At 43.5% G+C, this 21,826-nt stretch overlaps 1 protein-coding gene and 1 pseudogene across 1 annotated transcript in view; one reads left to right on the top strand and one right to left on the bottom strand.

Moving 5' to 3' along the window:
• Window positions 1-21,826, top strand: part of LOC126249226 (E3 ubiquitin-protein ligase RNF220-like) — a 717,707-nt gene that overhangs the window by 448,567 nt on the left and 247,314 nt on the right. The gene's annotated exons all lie outside the window — the stretch shown is intronic.
• On the bottom strand, window positions 16,402-16,519 carry LOC126250281 (5S ribosomal RNA; annotated as a pseudogene).

The raw sequence follows: 21,826 nt of genomic DNA, 5'->3' as shown, positions 1-21,826 counted from the left end.
TACTAGGTGATAGTGAAATCTACTCGCAGACATCCTGCACATAAACTGCAGTGGTCAAATACCAATACCAACAACAGTGCGCTCTATTACATGAATTCAAAATGATATAATCGAGATTTTAACTCAAAACGTTGGCTCACTGTGTATTGAGAACAACTGCATGTTTCTGTCTTTGAAAAAATGTTGATCAACATTTGTTCGCTGCCAGAATCCGCTGGCTAACCAGCATACTGCTGTCATTTACAATCCGGTTGTACTGCTCAACGCACGTCCCACTGAAAGGATGAGTGAAATAAATATTAGTTCCAGTGGTGTTGAGAAACAGCTGAGATCGTTAAAATTGAAAAAATCTCCAGGGCCCGATGGAATCACTATCAGATTCTATACTGAATTTGCGGCTGAATTAGTCCGTCTTCTAACTATAATCTGTCGTAGATTCCTGGAACAAAAAACCGTGTCCAGATCTTGGAAGAAAGAACAGGTCACATCCGTCTACAAGAACAGTAGTAGAAATGATCTAAAAAATTATCGTCCAATATCGTTGACATCGATTCATTGTGGAATCTTAGAACATATTCTGAGCTCAAACGTAATGAGGCATTTCGAACAGAATGACCTCCTCCATGCCGTCCAGCATGAATTCCGAAGACATCGGTCATGTAAAACCCAAATGACTCTTTCTGCACATGACATACTGAAAGCGTTGGATCGGGGCAGTCGGGAAGATGCAGTATTTCTTGATTTCCGATAAGCATTTGACTCAGTACCGCACCTACGATTATTGTCATTGTTAAAAGTACGACCGTATGGGGTATCAAGTGAAATTTATGACTGGATTGAGGACTTTTTGGCAAGGAGGACGCAGCTTGTTATCTTCTTAGAGAGTCATTGGTAGATGTAGAAGTAACTTCGTGTGTGCCCTAGTGAAGTGTATTGGGGCCCTTGCTGTTCATGTTGGATATTAATGACCTTGCGGACAATATTAATAGTAACCTCAGACTTTTTGCAGATGATTCAGTTATTTATAATGAAGTATTGTCTGAAAGAAGATGCATAAATATTCAATCAGATCTTGATGAGATTTCAAAGTTGTGTAAAGATTGGCAACGCGCTTTAAATGTTCAAAAATGTAAAACTGTGCACTTCACAAAGTGAGAAAACGTAGTATTCTATGATTATAATATCAGTGAGTCACTGTTGGAATCGACCAACTCGTACAAATTCGCGGATATAACACTTTTTTGGGATATGAAATTTAACGAACAAATTGGCTCAGTCGTGGGTGAAGAGGGGCTATACTTCAGTTTATTGTTAGAATACTGGGGAAGTGCAATAATTCTACAAAGGAGGTTGCTTACAAATCACTCGTGCGACCCGTTCCAGAATACTGCTCTAGTGTGTGGGACCCGTACAAAATACCACTAACAGGTCGTATACAGAGAAGGGCAGCACGAATGTAACAGGTTTGTTTCATGGGAGATTATCACCGAGATACTGAAGAAACTTAACTGCAGACTCTTGAAGACAGGTGTAAACTATGTCTATTAACACAGTTTCAAGAACCGGTTTTAAATGATGACGCTAGGAATACACTGTAACCTCCTTCGTATCGCTGATGACGCTAGGAATACACTGTAACCTCCTTCGTATCGCTCACATCGGGATCGTACAGTCAAGATTAGAATAATTACAGCACGCACAGAGACACTGAAACAATAATTTTTCCCGCGCTCCAAACGTGAGTGGAACGGGGAAAAAAAACTAATAACTTGTACAATGGGACATATACTTTGCCATGTACTTCACGGCGGTTTCAGAGTATAGATGTAGACGCAGATGTAGATCGCTCTCGCGTCGACTCAGCGATCCCGTGAGGAAACACCCCGCTCTTCCTTGTATATTTTCTATCTCTTCTTTTAATCCAACCTCATAAGGGTCCCAGACTGATGAACAGTACTTAGATAGGCCATGTGTTGATAGACAAAAAAAACATAAAAATACTGTAACAGGACAATGAGAGGGGCCGAGGTAGGATCAGACTATTCTATTGTGCTAATAAAGACGTAACAGTCATCACCAAAGCATCGCAGAGCAAAAGTGGCGAAAGAATCCAAAGAGTAGATGTGAATAGGCTAAAAGAAGAAGACATGAATAAACAACTCAGAAATAGATTCACAGAATTAGAGAACGGAAACAATAGGAAAGAAGGAGAAGATATCAATATAAAATGGAACAAGATAAAAATAGTTATTAATGAGACAGCACAGGAACTACTAGGAGATAACAATAATAGCAGTATCAACCATTTTACAAAACTTGGCCGGCCGGAGTGGCCAAGCGGTTCTAGGCTCTACAGTCCGGAACCGCGCGACCGCTACGGTCGCGGGTTCGAATCCTGCCTCGGGCATGGATGTGTGTGATGTCCTTAGGTTAGTTAGGTTTAAGTAGTTCTAAGTTCTAGGGGACTTATGACCTCAGCAGTTGAGTCCCATAGTGCTCAGAGCCAATAAAACTTGTGGAAAAGCAGTTCAGGACAGGAAGCCAGCGAGACAGGCAGTGATGAGCAATAACAAATATGAAAACGAAATAAAGTACAGAATAGCCACGAGAGAAATGATGAGAAGAATCAGGCGAGAGAAAAGATAATTCATAAATAAACAGATCGAGAAGGCAGAGGGAGGACTATAGCCAGAACAATAATAAACAGTTTTACAGGATAATGAGAAGCTATAGAAAGGAGTATAGAGCTCGGCGTGTTATAATGACGGATGAAAATTAAAAACTGATGATCATAAATGAAGGGAATCTAGAGAACTGGAGAAGATACTTCAAACAACTGAAGAACAAGCCTGTAGAGACCTATGAGAACGAAAAGAAGGCAGAAAAAAAATTGGAAATTTGTGATACGGTCTTAAGGGACCAAACTGCTGATGTCATCGGTCCCTAAGCTTACACACTACTTAATCTAACTTAAACTAACTTACGCTAAGGACGACACACATACCCATACCCGAAGGTGGACTCGAAACTCCGACGGGGGGAGCCGCGCGGGGGCAGAAAAAAATCTGAACGGACAATCATTAGTCGAAGAACATGTGGTATCGATAGGTACGATGCCACAACGTAGGTCCGCTCTGTTAGGTTGGCACTACGAGAGACACCGACGACAGCGCCATCTAGCCGGTGCTGTCGAGGTCTACGAGCTCCGCGACTGCTTCAGCGCATTTCATCAGGTGCAGACAGCCAGGACACTTCGCTTCAACTTCGCAAGTTATGTAATATGTTTGCATATGTTTATCCACTAGTAAAAGTGCTTAAGCCGTATTTGTAGTACCGAGAGATTAGTACCTTTTCCTGTTCTTTACCCACGCGCCGCCTCCCAGGCGGGATAATGGTTCAAATGGCTCTGAGCACTATGGGACTCAACTGCTGAGGTCATAAGTCCCCTAGAACTTAGAACTACTTAAACCTAACTAACCTAAGGACAACACACACATCCATGCCCGAGGCAGGATTCGAACCTGCGACCGTAGCGGTCGCGCGGTTCCAGACTGTAGCGCCAGAACCGCTCGGCCACCAGCGGCCGGCACCAGGCGGGATACAAAAGAAACAATTTTGATGGAGGTGAAGGAGGCATTAAAAAGAGTGAAAAATGGGAAGGCCCCAGACATAGGCTTAACTTCAGCAGAGCTCATCAAAGAAGCGGTAGCTGAATTGATAACAGAGGTGTGGAGGGAAGAAGTGATGCCGGAGGAATGGAAAACTGCTACTGTATATCCTGTATACAAGAAGTGAGACAAAATGTTGACATAGAACTATAGATACATATCTGTACTATGCACGTGCTATAAAATAACATAAAGAATTATACTGATCTGGCTCAACCCATAAATTGAAGAAATATTGGACACAGAATAAGCGGGGTCCAAAAAGGCAAGTCAACAACCGACCAAACATTCTCGCTAAGACAAATACTAGATAAAAACTGGGAGCGGAATCAGGACATTTTCTGTATCTTTATATACTTCAACAAAGCATATGTCATCATACTGAGAGAGGAGATGTGTAGGGTAATGGCAGAGCGTGGGATACTCGACAAGCTGATAAAACTAACTAAAATGTGTAGAGTGAAAGTACAGGGGGAGTTTTCAGAAACATTTGAGGTAAAAACAGGACTGAAACAGGAAGACAGTATATCACCAATCCTGTTCAATTTGGCACTCAACAGTGCCCTGAAGAGAGTGCCTCAAGAATGTGCGGGAGTTACCATAGGGAAAAAGATAAATGGTCTGGCTTTCGTGGATGATATTGCCGTGATAGGAAAGTGCATGGAAAACCTGGAGAAAATGGGAACTGTGCTATTGGGAGAAGCTAAGAAATTAGGTCTAAGTATAAATGAAAGTAAAACAAAGTTCATGGTAATAGGAAGAAAATCTCAAGACCAAATCATCTAACAATCAGGAACCTAACAATACAGAAGACAGACAAATTCACGTACATCGGTGTGAACATCAACCAACAAAACCTTAAAGAACAAGAGATCATAACGAGAATTCGAGGCGGGGGAAGATGTCTAGGAGTATCCATGCAGGCAGAAATATATCAGACCATCATCAAACCAATAGTGTGCTACTGTGCTACGCAAGTGAGACACGGACCCTGACAAAAAAAGAGAGAGAAAAAACTCATCTCTTTTGAGAATAGAGTACTGAGAAAAGTATATGGACCAATAAAAGAAAATTAGTAGAGGATAATTAGGAAAAAACAGAGAACTCAGACAATTGTACACACTACCTGACGTCGTAGCGAGGGTGAAAACTAAAAGACGCGGGTGGGACGGATATGTGAGGAGGAGAGAGGAGAACACGGTAATAAAGGCAGTAATGGATGGAGAAGCCGAAGGAAGGAGACCACTAGGACAGCCGAGAACGAGATGGAAGGATAATGCCACGGGAGACATACTGGGTCAGGGAGATGAAGATACAGCTGACAGGAAGGTGTCGAAGGCTGGACTGAGTGAGGCCAAGGAGTTTTGTGTGTCCAGCATAAGTAAGTAAGTAAATAAGTAAGTAAAACTCTCCCAGTCAATCTCAGCTTGGCCTGTGCTTCTCCTACAACTTATTTTATGCGCTCATTCCACTTTAGATCGTTGTGGACAGTTATTATTGGGTTTTTTCAGCAGTTCTGTGTCCAGTTGTCTGCAATAGTGTTAGCGAACAGTATTTACATTTGTTTACGTTCATAGCCAATTGTCTGTCCCTATTCCGATCAACGATCCGTTTCAGGTCTTGCTGCCCTTCGCTACAGTCTTCTGGCGTCCGAACTTCCCTATGAGTAACGGAATCGTTCACGAATAGCATCATGGACCTTACAACGTTATCCACTAGCTAATTGTCTTACAATAAAGTTCCTATCATACTCCTCCGGTGTACGTATGAGATTGTCTTTACATCTGACTGTTTTGTTTCGTTACGAGCGACGTGTTGAGTTCGATATGCAGGGAGGAAGTCATGAATCCAATCACAAATTTGGTCCGGTACTCTGTATTTTGTTCAGTAAGTGACGCTGAGGAATTGTATCGCGCACCTCCCTGAAGTCAAGGAATACAGCATTAGTCTGGGCGCCGATGTGTACGGTACTCGGGATCTCGTGAACAAACGGAGCGACCCGAGTTTCACAAGGACTCTGTTTGTAGAATCGACGTTGCTTTTGGTGGAGGCGATTTTCTTCCTTCGTCGTCGTCATAATCGTGAGCAGGAAACATGTTACATAATCTACAACAGACTAACTTCAGCGATATAGGCCTATAATTACGTGCATCGGTCCTACGTCCCTTCTTGAGAACAGGAATGACCTGCGCTTCTTCCATTACCTTGTTACTTTCCATTGCTCCAGTGACTTAAACTAAACTACTGCTAAATGTGTGACACACTTGAATACCAAGAGAAGACCATATTACTTTCTCGTTGCCATAACTGTAATTTTTAACGGATGAGGTCTAGTTTATCGTAAAAATCCGGCGCCGCACTGGTTCACAAGAACGCAGAACAATTATTTTTTCATAGATAATTGACTGGTGAGAGAAGATGTGTACGAGTTTACTAGCGTGTTGAAACACCGTTTTTGGTGCAGTTGTGTTTACCGGCACGGTATGATGGCTTGCGCGCGACACGTATTATTCTGTCGAGACGCAAAGCGCGCGTGCATTGCGGCTGGAATACGTAGAAGCACTTGACGACAGTGGTGTGCTTTTTTTTATCGGTTTTGGTTGTTGTTCTTTTTTGGAACGTGCTGGTGGGGCGGGGCAGGGCGGGTTGTGTGTGGGCGACCCAACAGGTGGGCGGGATTATTTTATAGACGTTTTAGTTGGCGGCGAGCGCGCCGCGCCGCGGCCGCCTTTTAGTGGCCAACACGCCCATGCTTTTTACGCGAGGGCCGTAAAGACCGAGTCGTATGGAAGGAGATGCTTCCTCACAAATCACAGCAGCGGCGTTTACATTTCCTTTGCGGCCGACTCCAGCTCTCGGTATCTGCAGAGCTGCGCAGCGCGCTGCCCCCAAATCACAAACGCTCGTTACATTTACGATGTCTCGTCTTCCTCGGGAGTGTGTTCAAAGGGCTGATCCATTGCGTAACTGCGCACGGAGAAAAACTGTTGGACGCTACCGTATGCGTTCTGTGGATCGTAAGCCTATCCTGGTACACATCAACTTTGATTGGAAATTGTTCCTTAACAGTCATATGCTTTTTCTTTTTAACATCAGTACTGGACATCAAAATAATGTATGGACATATACAGAATATGGCGGACGTGGTTCGACAGGAATTCACCACTATGGACGGACGCAGAACAGGGAAGAAAAGGGCAGGGAACTTTAGTGGGATCAGTATCGTCACAGTGCAAGAAAGAACATGTCACATGTATGGCAACAGATCATTAGCAGCCATTTCTACCATTAAAAGATATTGCCTCTCCAGGTACTGAGTTCAGGTGTATCTGCAAACTTCTTCCAGGAGCAAACGGTCTTGGGCGATATTCAGCGAGTAGCTCCAGCAGCTGTTAGTCCCATCGGTCTGACGGTCTTTTTCCTGGTCTGTCTGTGACACTTGGACTCCGTTCCAGCACCACCTAAGTCCATAGGTCATCATTTCGTCTGGCACCATGGCCGGCTCATTGCCATTTCATAGTGGCTGCTCTCTCCCGGACATCTTTTACTTTGTCAGTTGAGCTGATGTCTTCTGCTTTTTTGTGTCTTTCGTTGTAAATCCCAACATAGATCTGTCCATGCCTCGCTGTGCAGTTCTAAGTTTACATCTTGTATGTTCATCAAGTGTCCAGAGCTCACAGTCCCAAGTCAACACGGGGAGCACACACTGATAAAAAATATTTTTTTTTTTTCAGTTTTACTGCCAAGTTTGACCTGAAGATAGTTGAATGTCTTCGAGCTGCTTGCCAGCCTAACTTTATGCGTCGAAACATTTCCGATCTAGTGTCTCAAGTCATATTTACAAGCTGGCCAAGACAGACGTATTTGCTAACAGTGTCATGTAGTATGTTTTTGAGATGTACGTTTCCTTCCGTGCTCCATTTATTAGACATAACTTTTGTCTTGGAAAGGTTTATATTCAGTTCCACTGCCTGACATTCCGAGGCGAGATCCGATACCAACGCCTGTAGTTCTTCAGAATCATATGCCGAAAGCACACTGTCAACTGCAAATATCAGACTAACTCTTTCCCCGTTGGTTCTAATTCCTCTTTCTTCCCAGTTCAATTTTGACATTGCCATTTCCAGGACGGCAGAGAACACTTCGAGAGAGATATCATTGATTTGTTTCGCTCTTCTGTGAATTGGAAACTCTTGAGTTGGTTTGCTGACATAACAAAAACTGTAGAAGTCTCGTATATAAGATACAGGATTTTAATATATTCCACGTCTACCCTTGCTCAGCTGAAGCTTGCAAGGCAGTAGGATGGCTAACTGAATGAAAGGCCTATTAATAACTTGAATACACAGTATTAGTATTCCACATTATTGTGGAACATTAATACTATGTATTCAAGTTATTAAGATGTCTTTGTTCCTCCAAGTACCGACGGAATTTTCCACAAATATTAAAATCAAAAGCCGTTGCGAAATCTACAAAAGGTGCACATAGAGGCATTCGGGATTCGTTTGCTTTGCTTATTACTTTCCAGAGATTTAGGTTATGGTCTAATGTGCTGAAACAGCTGCGGTATCCAACCTTCGTAATGAGTTGAGCTGCATCAAGAATGGGATATACGATTTAACAACATTCTTGTAAAATCTTTGTGCAAAACGCAAATTAGGTTTATGGGGTGGTAGTATTTTATGTCGTGAATGCTCCTTTTTGCGGGACAGTATTATTGCTTTAGTCCATGGAGCTGGGGCAGGTGTACGGTCAGTAGACAAAGTAAAGATTTTTGACAAGAACTCGTAGGTTTCCTGCGTAGCAAATTTCAGAATATCAACAGACGACTCATCACAACCTGGAACAACACATTTTCTCAAGGTATCGACACTATGTTCGACTTCCGAAGTAAGTATTTCCGGAACTTCGGATGCATTGGACAGGTATTTTGTAGATGCAAATTCCAATACCTGTGGTAACTCGTCTTGCTAGTCTGCAAGAAATCGCAGTGTTTGCTGTCCAATGTGTCACCGATTTTCCGAGAGTGTCCCATCCATGTTTTTTATTCCTCACTATGCAACGTCTCCGGAACAGAGTTGGCCGCAATTTTTGTCGATGCGAACACACACTGCACCGCGAAAACATATCGTCACCCCATCTTGATGCAATACGTTTCTACAATAATACAAGCAAGTGTTCTTGTATTGCTTGTACTAACCCAGATGAAGATTCCACGTACACTGTAATTGTCACATTACAGTACTATGTTCTCACTACATCAGTTGAGGTTCAGAATTACACGTTATTTTGAACCTACCCCAAACACGGTCTTAAATTTTCAATGGTTTCGAGTATATCGTAAGGTAATTTTATGCTGTGAAATGTATCTAAAGGAGCGGGGCGTGAATGTCCGAAACTCTCTCTATTAGGGTCGATAAAATTTGATGTAGCAGTAGCCGATCTGCGCTATGTGATCAAAGGTATCCGGACCCCTGGCTGAAAATGGCTTAAAAGTTCGTGGCGCCCTGCATCGGTAATGCTGGAATTCAGTATGGTGTTGGCCCACCCTTAGCCTTGATGACGGCTTCCACTGTCGCAGGCATACATTCTATCAGGTACAGGAAGGTTTCTTGGGGAATGGCAGCCCATTCCTCACGGAGTGTTGCACTGAGGAGAGGTATCGATGTCGGTCGACGAGGCCTGGGACGAAGTCGACGTTTCAAAACATTCCAAAGGTGTTCTACAGGATTCAGGTCAGGACGCTGTGCAGGCCAGTCCTTTACAGGGATGTTATTGTCGTGTAACCACTCTGCTTCAGGCCGTGCATTATGAACAGGTGCTCGATCGTGTTGAAAGATGCAATCGCCATCAACAGTGGGAAGCAAGAAGGTGCTTAAAACATCAATGTAGGTCTGTGCTGTGATAGTACCACGCAAAACAACCAATGGTGCAAGCCCCTTCCAAGAAAAACACGACCACACCGTAACACCACCGCCTTCGAGTTTTAATGTTGGCACCACACGCTGGCAGATGACGTTCACCGGGCATTCGCCATACCCACACACTGCCATCGGATCGCCACATTGTGCACCGTGATTCTATGCGGCTGGTCCCGGCGGAGGTTAGAGTCCTCCCTCGGGCATGGGTGTGTGTGTGTGTGTGTGTGTGTGTGTGTGTGTGTGTGTGTGTGTGTGTGTGTTTGTCCTTAAGATAATTTAGCTTAAGTAGTGTGTAAGGTTAGGGACTGATGACCTTAGCAGTTAAGTCCCATAAGATTTCACACACATTTGAACATTTTTTGCACCGTGGTTTGTCATTCCACACAAAGATTTTCCACTGTTTTTACGCTCCTTACGCCAAGCGAAGCGTCGTTCGGCATTTATCGGCGTGATGTGTGGCTTATGAGAAGCCGCTCGACCATTAAATCTAAGTTTTCTCACCTCCCGCCTAACTGTCATAGTACTTGCAGTGGATCCTGATGCAATTTGTAATTTCTGTGTGATGGTCTGGATAGATGTCTGCCTATTACACATTACGACCCTCTTCAACTGTCGGCGGTCTCTGTCGGTCAACAGACGAGGTCGGCCTGTACGCTTTTGTGCTGTACGTGTCCCTTCACGTTTCCACTTCACTATCACATCGGAAACAGTGGATCTAGGGATGTTTAGGAGTGTGGAAATTTCGCGTACAGACGTATGACACAAGTGACATCCAGTCACCTGACCACTTTCGAAGTACGTGATTTCCGCGGAGCGCCCCATTTTTCTCTCTCACGACGGTGATTACTGAGGTCGCTGATCTGGAGTACCTGGCAGTATGTGGCAGCACAATGCACGTAATATGAAAAACGTATGTTTGGGGGGTGTCCGGATACTTTTGCACACAGTATATTTATTATCGCTAGCCGCGCTCTCTACAGGGTTTGCTTGCCTGTTGAACATTGTCCATTACCTCCACAGATGCATGCTCTGCTGTTTGTTTGACAACATTAGATTTCCACATTCGTGAGGTCGCACTTTTTTTCCTTTCCCATCGCAGTTGCAAGTATTGTGATCCATTCGCGCTTCTCAAGTTCCGACTGCCTTTTGCACCATCATGAATACTCTGAAAATTCCATCATAGCCATTCTGTACAAGATAGTTCGTTTTAATACCCATATCTTGCTTTTGATTTTGATATGTGTCGCGAAACTGTGCATGAAGTTCTTCATGTGATATGAAATATCTAGTCTCAGAACACCTTTCTAGAGTCCTCCCGATGAACCGTAGTCAGACATTCCCCACTTCAAAATTCTCTTCAGGTACCGTCATATGTATGCCTTGAAAATTCACCAAAAGTACTGACTGATTACACTGACTCTGGAATGTCATCACCGATTGTGTGCTTGAATAATACAGAGAATTCTCCTAGTTGTACATTGCTTCATCCTTGGTTTTCTTCCGAGAAACTTGTCGTTTCTGGACACTTGAACTGAAAATAAGGGGGGAAGCCAAAGTGAAAGAATAAAAAGAAAGAAAAGTGAACTGAGAAAGGAAAACTATTTTCGTGCTTACACTGCATCTGTTTACGTTCAGAGCCAGTTGCCCCTCGCTGTGTGAAGTAGCACTAATTGTGTACTTTACTACAAATGTAACCGGAGAATGTTTCTCTATAAAAAATGATAGTTTAGATTACCAATAACGTCACCAGACGGGGAGGACCTATAAAACATATCAGACGTATATGCGATGCTATGTTGTGCTCGTTAATGTTTAACTAGCCATGGGGATAACACCAGATGTTTCGCATTGGAAAATTGTTATTTTTGCTGTAACACCTTTAGCAACCATGCGTGAAGAGACACTGTACAAAAGTTTAAAATCACAGTTAATGCTAAGGATGATTTCCGGAGAACCAGTGCAGTCTTCTCGGTTACAGGTAATACAGATTTTGCCGACATTATTCAGTATTTGCTATTATAAACAACTTTGCATATCCGTTCGATGTCGATGGCAAACGGAAATGCTCATACTTGTTTTTCGAGTGTGACGTATCTAATTATTTCTAATCTGTAAGACACTCATTTTATTCATTAATTAATTTATTTTGTTTAACAGCCAGGAATTTGTCGCAGAAAAAAAGGATCACGTGTTTCTAACGCAGGTAGTACTTCAGAAGAGACTGAAAGATGATTTTTCCTCCATCGGTTGTGACAATTTCATACCGTGCAGTTTTAATAATCTTGAGCTATGGGAACATAGAGCATTGTTTATTTCTTTTCGAACAATAATTCAAAACTAAGGATTCTATTAGTATTGTGCAACGTCTTTGTTTCGACCAGAGTGTAATACAGATGACATGGTGCGATCACTGAGCGTTTCACAGAACTGGATCTGTTCTGAAGAAAGACAGTACGCATTCAAGAATGTAAGAATAACAGTTCTTATGAGTCTTCGTCGCTCCTCTAGGCGTCGTGCTCCAACACTAAGTCTTCCTACTACACTACGGTCTACATAAAAAAGATGAGTGTTCAAGAGCTACGTGAATTTGATTTTGTCCAATGTAGGCTCTTTTGTGAAAGAACGCTTGAAATCATTACTTCCGATAACCTTGCGTTGATGAGCGATGAGGCTTTCTTGCTTCCGTATCGATACAACAGATTATTGGTCGTAGGGAACCCACGAAAAAACGCCAGAGATCTATCCATGTTAGTACTGTTGCAGTTCCGCATGACGTTTTGCTATTAGGGGTCGTCAAGGAGTATCAGTCAACGTGAAAAAACACAGATCCAACTAGAAGGAATCACAGCTGTTATTACGTGAATTAAATTACTCGCTGTCCCGCGATGATCCTGGGCTCTCACAGTCACGAAATCTATTTCTAATTTCTTCCGTATGGGAATACCTGTGATCTAGTCTACATTCACGAACCTCGTGCGGCGTGAAATTACACTACTGGCCATTAAAATTGCTACACCAAGAAGAAATGCAGATGATAAACGGGTATTCATTGGACAAATATATTATACTAGAACTGACATGTGATTACATTTTCACGCAATTTGGTTGCATAGATCCTGAGAAATCAGTACCCAGAACAATCACCTCTGGCCGTAATAACGGCCTTGATACGCCTGGGCATTGAGTCAAACAGAGCTTGGAGGGCGTGTGCAGGTACAGCTGCCCCTGCTGCTTCAACACGATACCACAGTTCATCAAGGGTAGTGACTGGCGTATTGTGACGAGCCAGTTGCTCGACCACCACTGACCAGACGTTTTCAGTTGGTGAGAGATCTGGAGAATGTGCTGGCCAGCGCTGCAGTCGAACATTTTATGTATCCAGAAAGGCCCGTACAGGACCTGCAACATGCGGTCGTGCATTATCCCGCCGAAATGTAGAGTTTCGCAGGGATCGAATGAAGGGTAGAGCCACGGGTCGTAACACATCTGAAATGTAACGTCGACTGTTCAAAGTGCCGTCAATGCGAAGAAGAGATGGCCGAGACGTGTAACCAATGGCACCCCATACCATCACGCCGGGTGATACGCCAGTATGGCGATGACGAATACACGCTTCCAATGTGCGTTCACCGCGATGTCGCCAAACACGGATGCGACCATCATGATGCTGTAAACAGAACCTGATTTCATCCGGAAAAATGACGCTTTGCCATTTGTGCACCCAGGTTCGTCGTTGAGTACACCATCGCAGTCGCTCCTGTCTGTGATGCAGCGTCAAGAGTAACCCCAGCCATGGTCTCCGAGCTGATAGTCCATGCTGCTGCAAACTGTTCGTGCAGATGTTTGTGGTCTTGCAAACGTCCCCATCTGTTGACTCAGGGATCGAGACGTGGCTGCTCCATCCGTTACAGCCATGCGGATAAGATGCCTGTCATCTCGACTGCTAGTGATACGAGGCCGTTGGGATCCAGCACGGCGTTCCGTATTACCCTCCTGAACCCACCGATTCCATATTCTGCCAACAGTCATTGGGTCTCGACCAACGCGAGCAGCAATGTCGCGATACGATAAACCGCAATCGCGATAGGCTACAATCCGACCTTTATCAAAGTCGGAAACGTGATGGTACGCATTTCTCCTCCTTACACGAGTCATCACAACAACGTTTCACCAGGCAACGCCGGTCAACTGCTGTTTGTGTATGAGAAATCGATTGGAAACTTTCCTCATGTCAGCACGTTGTAGGCATTGCCATTGGCGCCAACCTTGTGTGAATGCTCAGAAAAGCTAATCATTTGCATATCACAGCATCTTCTTCCTGTCGGTTAAATTTCGCGTCTGTAGCACGTCATCTTCGTGGTGTATCAATTTTAATGGCCAGTAGTTTAGCACTCGAGAAGAAATGACGGCTATATCAGAAACTCCGGATTTGTGACCTGGAAGGTCATAATCTTCCGTAATTCAATTTCGATGGAAAACTCGGTTTGTTATAGTTTGTTCCGGTGCAAGTATTATTTTTTTAAAAGTCAATAAAGTTATTACCCCCTATCCCACGAACCATCGATGGCAAAAAATGCTCTCCTTTTGCTTCACTCTGTATTTTTGCGGGTGTCGATGGGTGCCGTCATGGGAGTTACGTGAGTTTCAGTACGCTAGCATAAGGTGTGGAATGACGACGGTGTAGTCGCGGAAAATGTTGACTGGGATTACACGGAGTCGTGGGCCGGGACAGCTGCAGCTGGGGACAGGCGCGTCTTGCATCTGGCACCGCCAGAGGTCACCAATAAAGTGGATCAATTTGGCGCGGACAAGTCTGCGCGGCCATTGTGGCGCTCCTTCCGGGCGCGCGCTCTTCAAAGCTAATGGGCCGGCCTGACACGCACATCTGCGCGGCCTTTCGCGCGGCCATATTAATAACTGCGTTAGCGCCGCGCCGCTGCACGCTGCACAATGCCCGCTGCCCGCTACTGCTACCGGTTGCCGGCTACCTGCCACTGCTCACAGGGCTCCCTCGCCGTCTCCAGCACACACGCTCTCCTGGCTTTCGACAACAACACTCTCATACTTAGAAATAATTTTGCTGCCGCCACTTTGAGCCAACCGTGAATGAAAAGCTAGTTGTGCTAGTTACTAGTGTCATACAGTATTCTTCTCCGTGAAATCGAGTACAATTTATCGTTTCTCCTGTACGTGTAATCATAGAAGTCATTAGACTAGTAGTTAATTTACTAACGGCATATGGCCAACGAATACCGTGTCTTCCAGGGGGAGCAGTGTGTCTTTGAAAGATGACAGTACGGCCAATTGAGAGTTACGTAAATATGTGTCTGTCTTTTTCTAACATATTTGGATGTCAGCTGAGCGAAGTTACCTCGTAAATCCTGATGCACATAGGTCTCTAACAAAAATCGTGATACTTTCCTTTAACAGTCATATAGCTGTTGTATTTTACTGCCGGCCGGTGTGGCCGAGTGGTTCTAGGCGCTTCAGTCTGCAACCGAGCGACCGCTGCGGTCGCAGGTTCAAATCCTGCCTCGGGCATGGATGTGTGTGATGTCCCTAGGTTAGTTAGGTTTAACCAGTTCTAGGTTCTAGGGGACTGATGACCTCAGATATTAAGTCCCATAGTGCTCAGAGCCATTTGTATTTTACTATTGAAGCAAGGCTCTGTTTCCGAGGAGACCCCGGTATTGTTAGCTGTCGATGATCAGTCTTTAAAAAATAAAAAAAATGCTTCAGATTGGCTCTGAGCACTATGGGACTTAACTTCTGAGGTCATCAGCCCCCTAGAACTTTGAACTACTTAAACCTAACTAACCTAAGGACATCACACACATCCATGCCCGAGGCAGGATTCGAACCTGCGACCGTAGCGGTCGCGCGGTTCCAGACTGTAGCGCCTAGAACCGCTCGGCCACTCCGGCTGTCGATCAGTCTTAGTTTGAACTTCTCATACTCCGCAACTAGGCACATATACACGTATGCTTGCTTTATGTTCAACCCCTTGCTATAAAAGATGCGCATATTGTAACGTCACGTTTAGATTTTGTTCTATCCATTGGGCATGGTTAGTGAAGCTCTGAGACTGTAAAAACTATGGTCTATAATGACGCTATCAGGCTTAATGTTAGCGACGTGCGAGCTGCTGCATTGTTCTGGTGTCTTTACTGTAATTGAAACAAGCGCAGATTCTCAGTTACTGATGTCATTCTTTCTATAAATAATAGATGTTTGGAAATAACTTTCATCTAAGGATTTTTTTTAGTGCAGAACAGTATGTATACTCTGTGGACGACGTTTAACATCATATCCCTGTTGACAGTAAGTAACACATCCTTGCAACTGGTTGCTACTGCATATTTCTGTTTTTAACGTATTGTGTGCACTGTCATCAGCGTAAGTGATGCATAATATGCAAGAGTTTCTTCGTAAGAGTACAACAAGAAATCCGTAAGTAGAAGTTCTTTCCAACTTCACCGTAATATTTAGGGTAAGACACTTCAGCAACTGCAAAGTTAAGTTGCGCTTGTTTATTTTACAGTAAATGCATCAGAATAATGCAGCAGCTCAGACGCCGCAAACATCACGCCTAAGAATGTCATGCACAGCACTCCGTCGTCAGGCCACAAGTGGCCCATCGGGACCATCCGACTGCCCAGTCATCCTCAACTGAGGATGCGGATAGGAGGGGCGTGTGGTCAGCACACCGCTCTCCCGGTCGTTATGATGGTTTTCTTTGACCGGAGACGCTACTATTCTGTCGAGTAGCTCCTCAGTTGGCATCACGAGGCTGAGTGCACCCCGGAAAATGGCAACAGCGCACGGCTACCCGGACGGTCACCCATCCAAGTTCCAGCCACGCCCAACAGCGCTTAACTTTGGTGTTCTGACGGGAACCGGAGTATTTACTGAGACAAGGCCGTTGCCCCTAAGAATGTCATAATACACGAATAATGCCAGTCATGGTTGATTGTAATTATTTCCCGAAGCGCGTCGAGTAAAAAATAATTAAAGAAAATCTTTGCTGGGAACAGCAAAGGGTATTTTATAACAAACAAAGTCCACGTCATATTTAAATCTAACACCCATTCCCGAGGCGGAACTTGAACCCGGTGTCTTCGCTTTACGATTTAGCGACATTGCCACGAAACCTTGGAGGCCGTCAAACCCTGCACCGAGGAATTAGATTATTTTTTCAGAGGCTCTGACCTTCCTGGCCCGTACAGTGCTAAGTACGTACGTCGTCAACTTGGCTTTTTATTGACGCCAGTCAACACGATGTGACCCGACAGTTCAAATATAGTTGATACGCTAACTGGTAATACTGTTTAATGGCGAAACTACTTTTACCCGTGACGGCATCCACGGCATACATCACATGACGGTTTCAGAACTACTACCAGCTTACTTTAAATGTGCGATTCAGCTATAACAACTCGGTTTGTTACAAAAAACACAGGAGGGCGTTATTTTCATACGTTTGTGATAGCGTCCTGTAATTTTTGAATGGCTATAACCAACTTGGTTATCACTAACAGTATTACAGCAACTCGCTGTAATACTGTATGTAGAGGGCGTGATTACTGCGTATTGATTCGGTCAGTTAATACATCTACTTAGGTAAAGTGCTATGCGATCTGAAGGGATTGACCTAAGCTGTCTACTGTCGCTGAGAACAACCGAAGCTCTAATCTCTACCCTGTTTCGCTGCTTACCTAAGTATATAACGCAATTGTCACTACTGTCATGCCTAATATGAAAGCAAGAAACAGCAGTGCTACGTAGATTTGACCTGCAGTGAGAACTGTTGCGAAATGGTGCACTTGCTGACATAAGCAGTGAAGCGTGTCTTTCATTAACGCTTTCTCTTACTTATTTGTCCACCAATTCTGATTAATGAAATTCCTTTTTGTCCCACTGTCAATACCGTTAAGCCAGAATGTCACGGCCTAGAGACATTACGTACACAATTTTATCCTCTAGCTGATAGTACAGTGTATTTATGTCGAATTCTTAAAGTCGTGTGCCTCATGACATCGATACTGTTGATCCTCCTCGTCTTCTTACATATTGTTGATGCGAAAATGAAAACCGTTAACCGCAAGTGGTTCTTCTCGATCTTTCTATAAGCTTAATAAATACCAAGATGGATGCCGCCAACAGCGCGGAACTTAATACATCAAGTGTTGTCAGGTACCAAATAACAATCAAGGAGTGATTCTGCAATCGGTGTTCGTACTGAGAGTGTTTTTGAATCTATTCCATTGAATACAAGTTTACTTTTCCATGATGCTTTATTGAAACAGTTATTTATCCAGATGTGTAATGTTTAGAAGAAGTTACATTTTTACCTCAAACTATTAACGTCTGGAAAATACGGCACTGAAATTGTTTACTTTCACTGAAAAGTCGTTCCGTAGGCAGAACGGATTTCTTAAGCGAGCGCCCGAATAGCAGTTCTTAACATAATATTACAGCATGTCTCAAAATTAAATCTGTTTGTGAAAAGTTTTCTCCATGTAAGTTTAGAACAATATCTACCGAAATGATTCTGTTTTGCATTGCTACCACGCCACTGTGATTTTCGAAATATTCACTCTTCTCACAAATCTTTAAAATTCGCTAGTATTAGGATCATTTTTAGAGATTCTCCTTACTATTTTGTTGTCTACAGTTACTATAACTTTATAATTAGATATTTTCTGTGTAAAAAAGAAGCACTAAGATATTGTTTTCTCATAAAGGTAGTTTACATTGACAGATAATATTGTTGGTCAGTACTTCGGTATATGCAGTAACACTTTACACGTACTTCACAATGTCCGCAAATTTAGTGGGAGCTCTGATGACCGAGAAACTACTGGTAACTTAGGCACTTACGAACGGAATATTACTGAATTATTAGTCATTCAAGCATGAAATTTTTTACGCTAGAGCGATATCCTTCATTAATGTTAAAATGACGGGAGTATGTCAGATGTAGTTGACGGACTTCTCCGAGAATCATGTGTGGAATCCCCAGGAAGAATTTCAGTACCAGCAATTGTGCCACGGCTAACTTGTCCACGGTAGCGACGTTGTGCGGCTTCGTCAAAACCGCAGCCAAAATATGATGCGCAGCCACCAGCTCGTACCACACACAGATGCTCCTCTTTTGCTTTGAAAAAAACAACACCGGGAAGGAAGCAGCAAACTCGTACTGGGGATTATATACCAGTGCTCAAAAAGCCGTCTGGAGGCAGCTCTGTGGGTGACAGCGCTCGCAGTAGGTTATACTAGTTGTAACAAACATGTATCTCGCGTTTATAGCATCATTAATTTTAAAATTTATTATTCCTTACTACAAGGAGATTACAGGAGGAAACATTTAGTATTTACATTGCCCTGCTATCTAAAGTGCAGATTACGATCACACGATGTAATCGAAAATCGGTTAATTTAGCTTGAGACCCTGCAAATTCTAAACGTGATACAATGTTTAGCATTCCCTGAACGATGAATAGATGGTAGTGGACCCTGTATCAGTAGTGAAAACTGATTCTTGTATTTAAGCACAGATTAAAAAAAAGTCAGGTGTACGAAGCACAAGTAGCGAGTAGGACAGTCGCATTGTGAACGTCGCAGGTCAGTGGTGGAACAGAGAAGATAAGGTGGCATTCAGAAGTAGGTCGTCTGTGATCTCCCTAAATCGCTTAAGGCAAATTACGGGATGGAACCTTTGAAAATACGATCTAATTCTTTCGCCATTCAGAGCTTGTGCTCTGACTCTCATTGCCGTATCGTCGATGGACTTTTGACCCTAAACTTTCTTTAGAGGTAATTTGTCAAGTAGTTCTGTAAACTTTGTTTCATGTTGGTAACCGTCTATCTGGCTTGATTTACATCATGCTGTTTGTTGGAAATTCAAAGCTAAACTACGAAAGGGCAGCTATGGAGTATTTTCCTTTCTACAGGTCAGCAGCCCATTGCCGACCATGCCCTTAGAGACGTCGTAAGGAAGCACGAGACTAATTTACGGTAGCTGAAAGTGGAATCGAGTTCGACCTCCTACTCCTGTTGATTAAAGCAAGTTGGCGAAACAGTACGAAGATCCAGATCGTGCAGAGATTGTCAACTCACTTTCAATGTTTATAACTATAAAACTTAGCACTTCTCAGGACAAAAAAACTGAGTCCTATGACTGCGGCACTTCAGTCCGGAACCGCGCGACCGCTACGGTCGCAGGTTCGAATCCTGCCTTGGCCATGAATGTGTGTGATGTCCTTAGTTAGGTTTAAGTAGCTCTAAGTTCTAGGGAACTGATGACCTCAGATGTTAAGTCCCATAGTGCTCAGAGCCATTTGAACCATTTTATGACTGCGGCATTAGCGAGTCACAGTTGTAATCTCCCAACGTACAGAAATACGTGTAACAATTTGTAGTGTTATGAAAAGGGACGATAAAATACCCTCAGCGGTAGGTAATGCAGGTGGCAGACTGCAGTTCATTGGTAGAATACTAGGGAAATGCAATCAGTCTCCAAAGGAGATTGCGTAAAAAAACACTGTTGCGACTCATCTTAGAATATTGCTCAAGTGTGTGGGCCTCATACCAAATACGTGTAACAGGGATGTTGAACGTATACAGAGAATGGCAGCACGAATCGTGACACGGTTGTTTTACAGGTGGGAGAGAGTCACGATATAACTGAATTGGCAGACGCTTGAACATAGACACTCACTATCCCCTGAAAGCTACTTACAAAGATTCTAGAACCAGTTTTAATTGATGAATTAGGAATACACTACAATCCCCTACGTATCGCTTCTGCAGGGGTCTCGAGGAAAAGACGAAACTAATGACAGCGCGCACACATGCGTTTAAACAACCGTTCATTCTGCCATCCATACAGGTTTTTCCTATTGATCCGATTAACTTACATTTTTCTACATTTAGAGCAAGCTCCCATTCATCACACAAACTAGAAATTCTGTCACAATCATTCTGTATCTTCCTACAGTCACTCATCTTCGACACCGTCCCGAACACCTCGGCATCATCAGCAAACAACTGCAAATTGCTGCCCACGGTGTCCGCCAGATCATTTATGTATGTCGAAAATAATAGCGATTCTGTCACACATCCCTGGGGCACTCCAGACTATACCCTTGTCTCTTAAAGACATCCACCGTTGAGGACAACAAACAGAGTTCTGTTTCGTAAGAAGTCTTCGAGCCCCCCATATATCTGGGAATCTGTTCCATATGCTCGTACCTTCGTTAACAGTCTGCAGTGTACCTTCGTTAACAGTCTGCAGTGGGGCACCGTGTCAAATGCATTACGGGAATCTAGAAATATGGATTCTGTCTGTTGCATTATCCATAGTTCGCAGTATATCATGTGGGAAAAGGGCAAGCTGAGTTTCGCAAGAGCGATGATTTCTAAAATTATGTGAACATAAGTTTCTTGGTGTCAAGAAAATTTATTATATTCGAACTGAGAGTATGTTCAAGGATTCCGCAGCAAACGGAAGTTAGGAAAATTGGTCTGTAATTTTGCGGGTCCGTTCTTTTACCCTTATTATATACAAGAGTCACGTGCGCTTTTATCCAGTAGCTTGTGACATTGCTATGGGCGAGAAATTTTGTAAAACCGAATTTATATTCCATCTGTACCTGGCGACGTATTTGTTTCAACTCTTTCGGTTTTTTCTCTTCGCCAGGGATGCTTATTATTATGTAGTCCATACGGGGAGTCTGTTCGATGGTAAAACGACGATATGTTTGTACGATTCTCCAGCGTGAACTATGTCGTCAAACGATTCTTCAGCGTGAACTATTTCGTAAATACCAAATTTAAAAATTCGACTTTCCTTTTGCTATTTTCAACTGCCACACCAGACTGGTCAACGAATGACTAGATGGCAGTCTTAGATCCGCTTAGAGATTTTACGTTGGACCAGAATTTATTAACTTTCGTAACCATAGTTTCTATAATGGCATTATAGTCATTACTGGTACCGACGCTCTGACGATGTCGATTAAGGTCCGGTTTCCAGAACGAAGTTTTCACTCTTCAGCGGAGTATGTGCTGATACGAAACTCCCTGGCAGATTAAAACTGTGTGCTGGACCGGGACTTGAACTCGGGGCCTTTGCCTTTCGCAGACAAGTGCTCTACCGACTGAGCCACCCAACCACAACTCACGACCCTCCCACACAGCTGTAGTTCCGCTAGTACCTCGTCTCCTACCTTT

Source organism: Schistocerca nitens, chromosome 3 (genome assembly GCF_023898315.1).
Source record: "Schistocerca nitens isolate TAMUIC-IGC-003100 chromosome 3, iqSchNite1.1, whole genome shotgun sequence".
Classification (NCBI taxonomy): domain Eukaryota; kingdom Metazoa; phylum Arthropoda; class Insecta; order Orthoptera; family Acrididae; genus Schistocerca; species Schistocerca nitens.
This window is presented reverse-complemented; position numbering and strand designations above follow the sequence as displayed.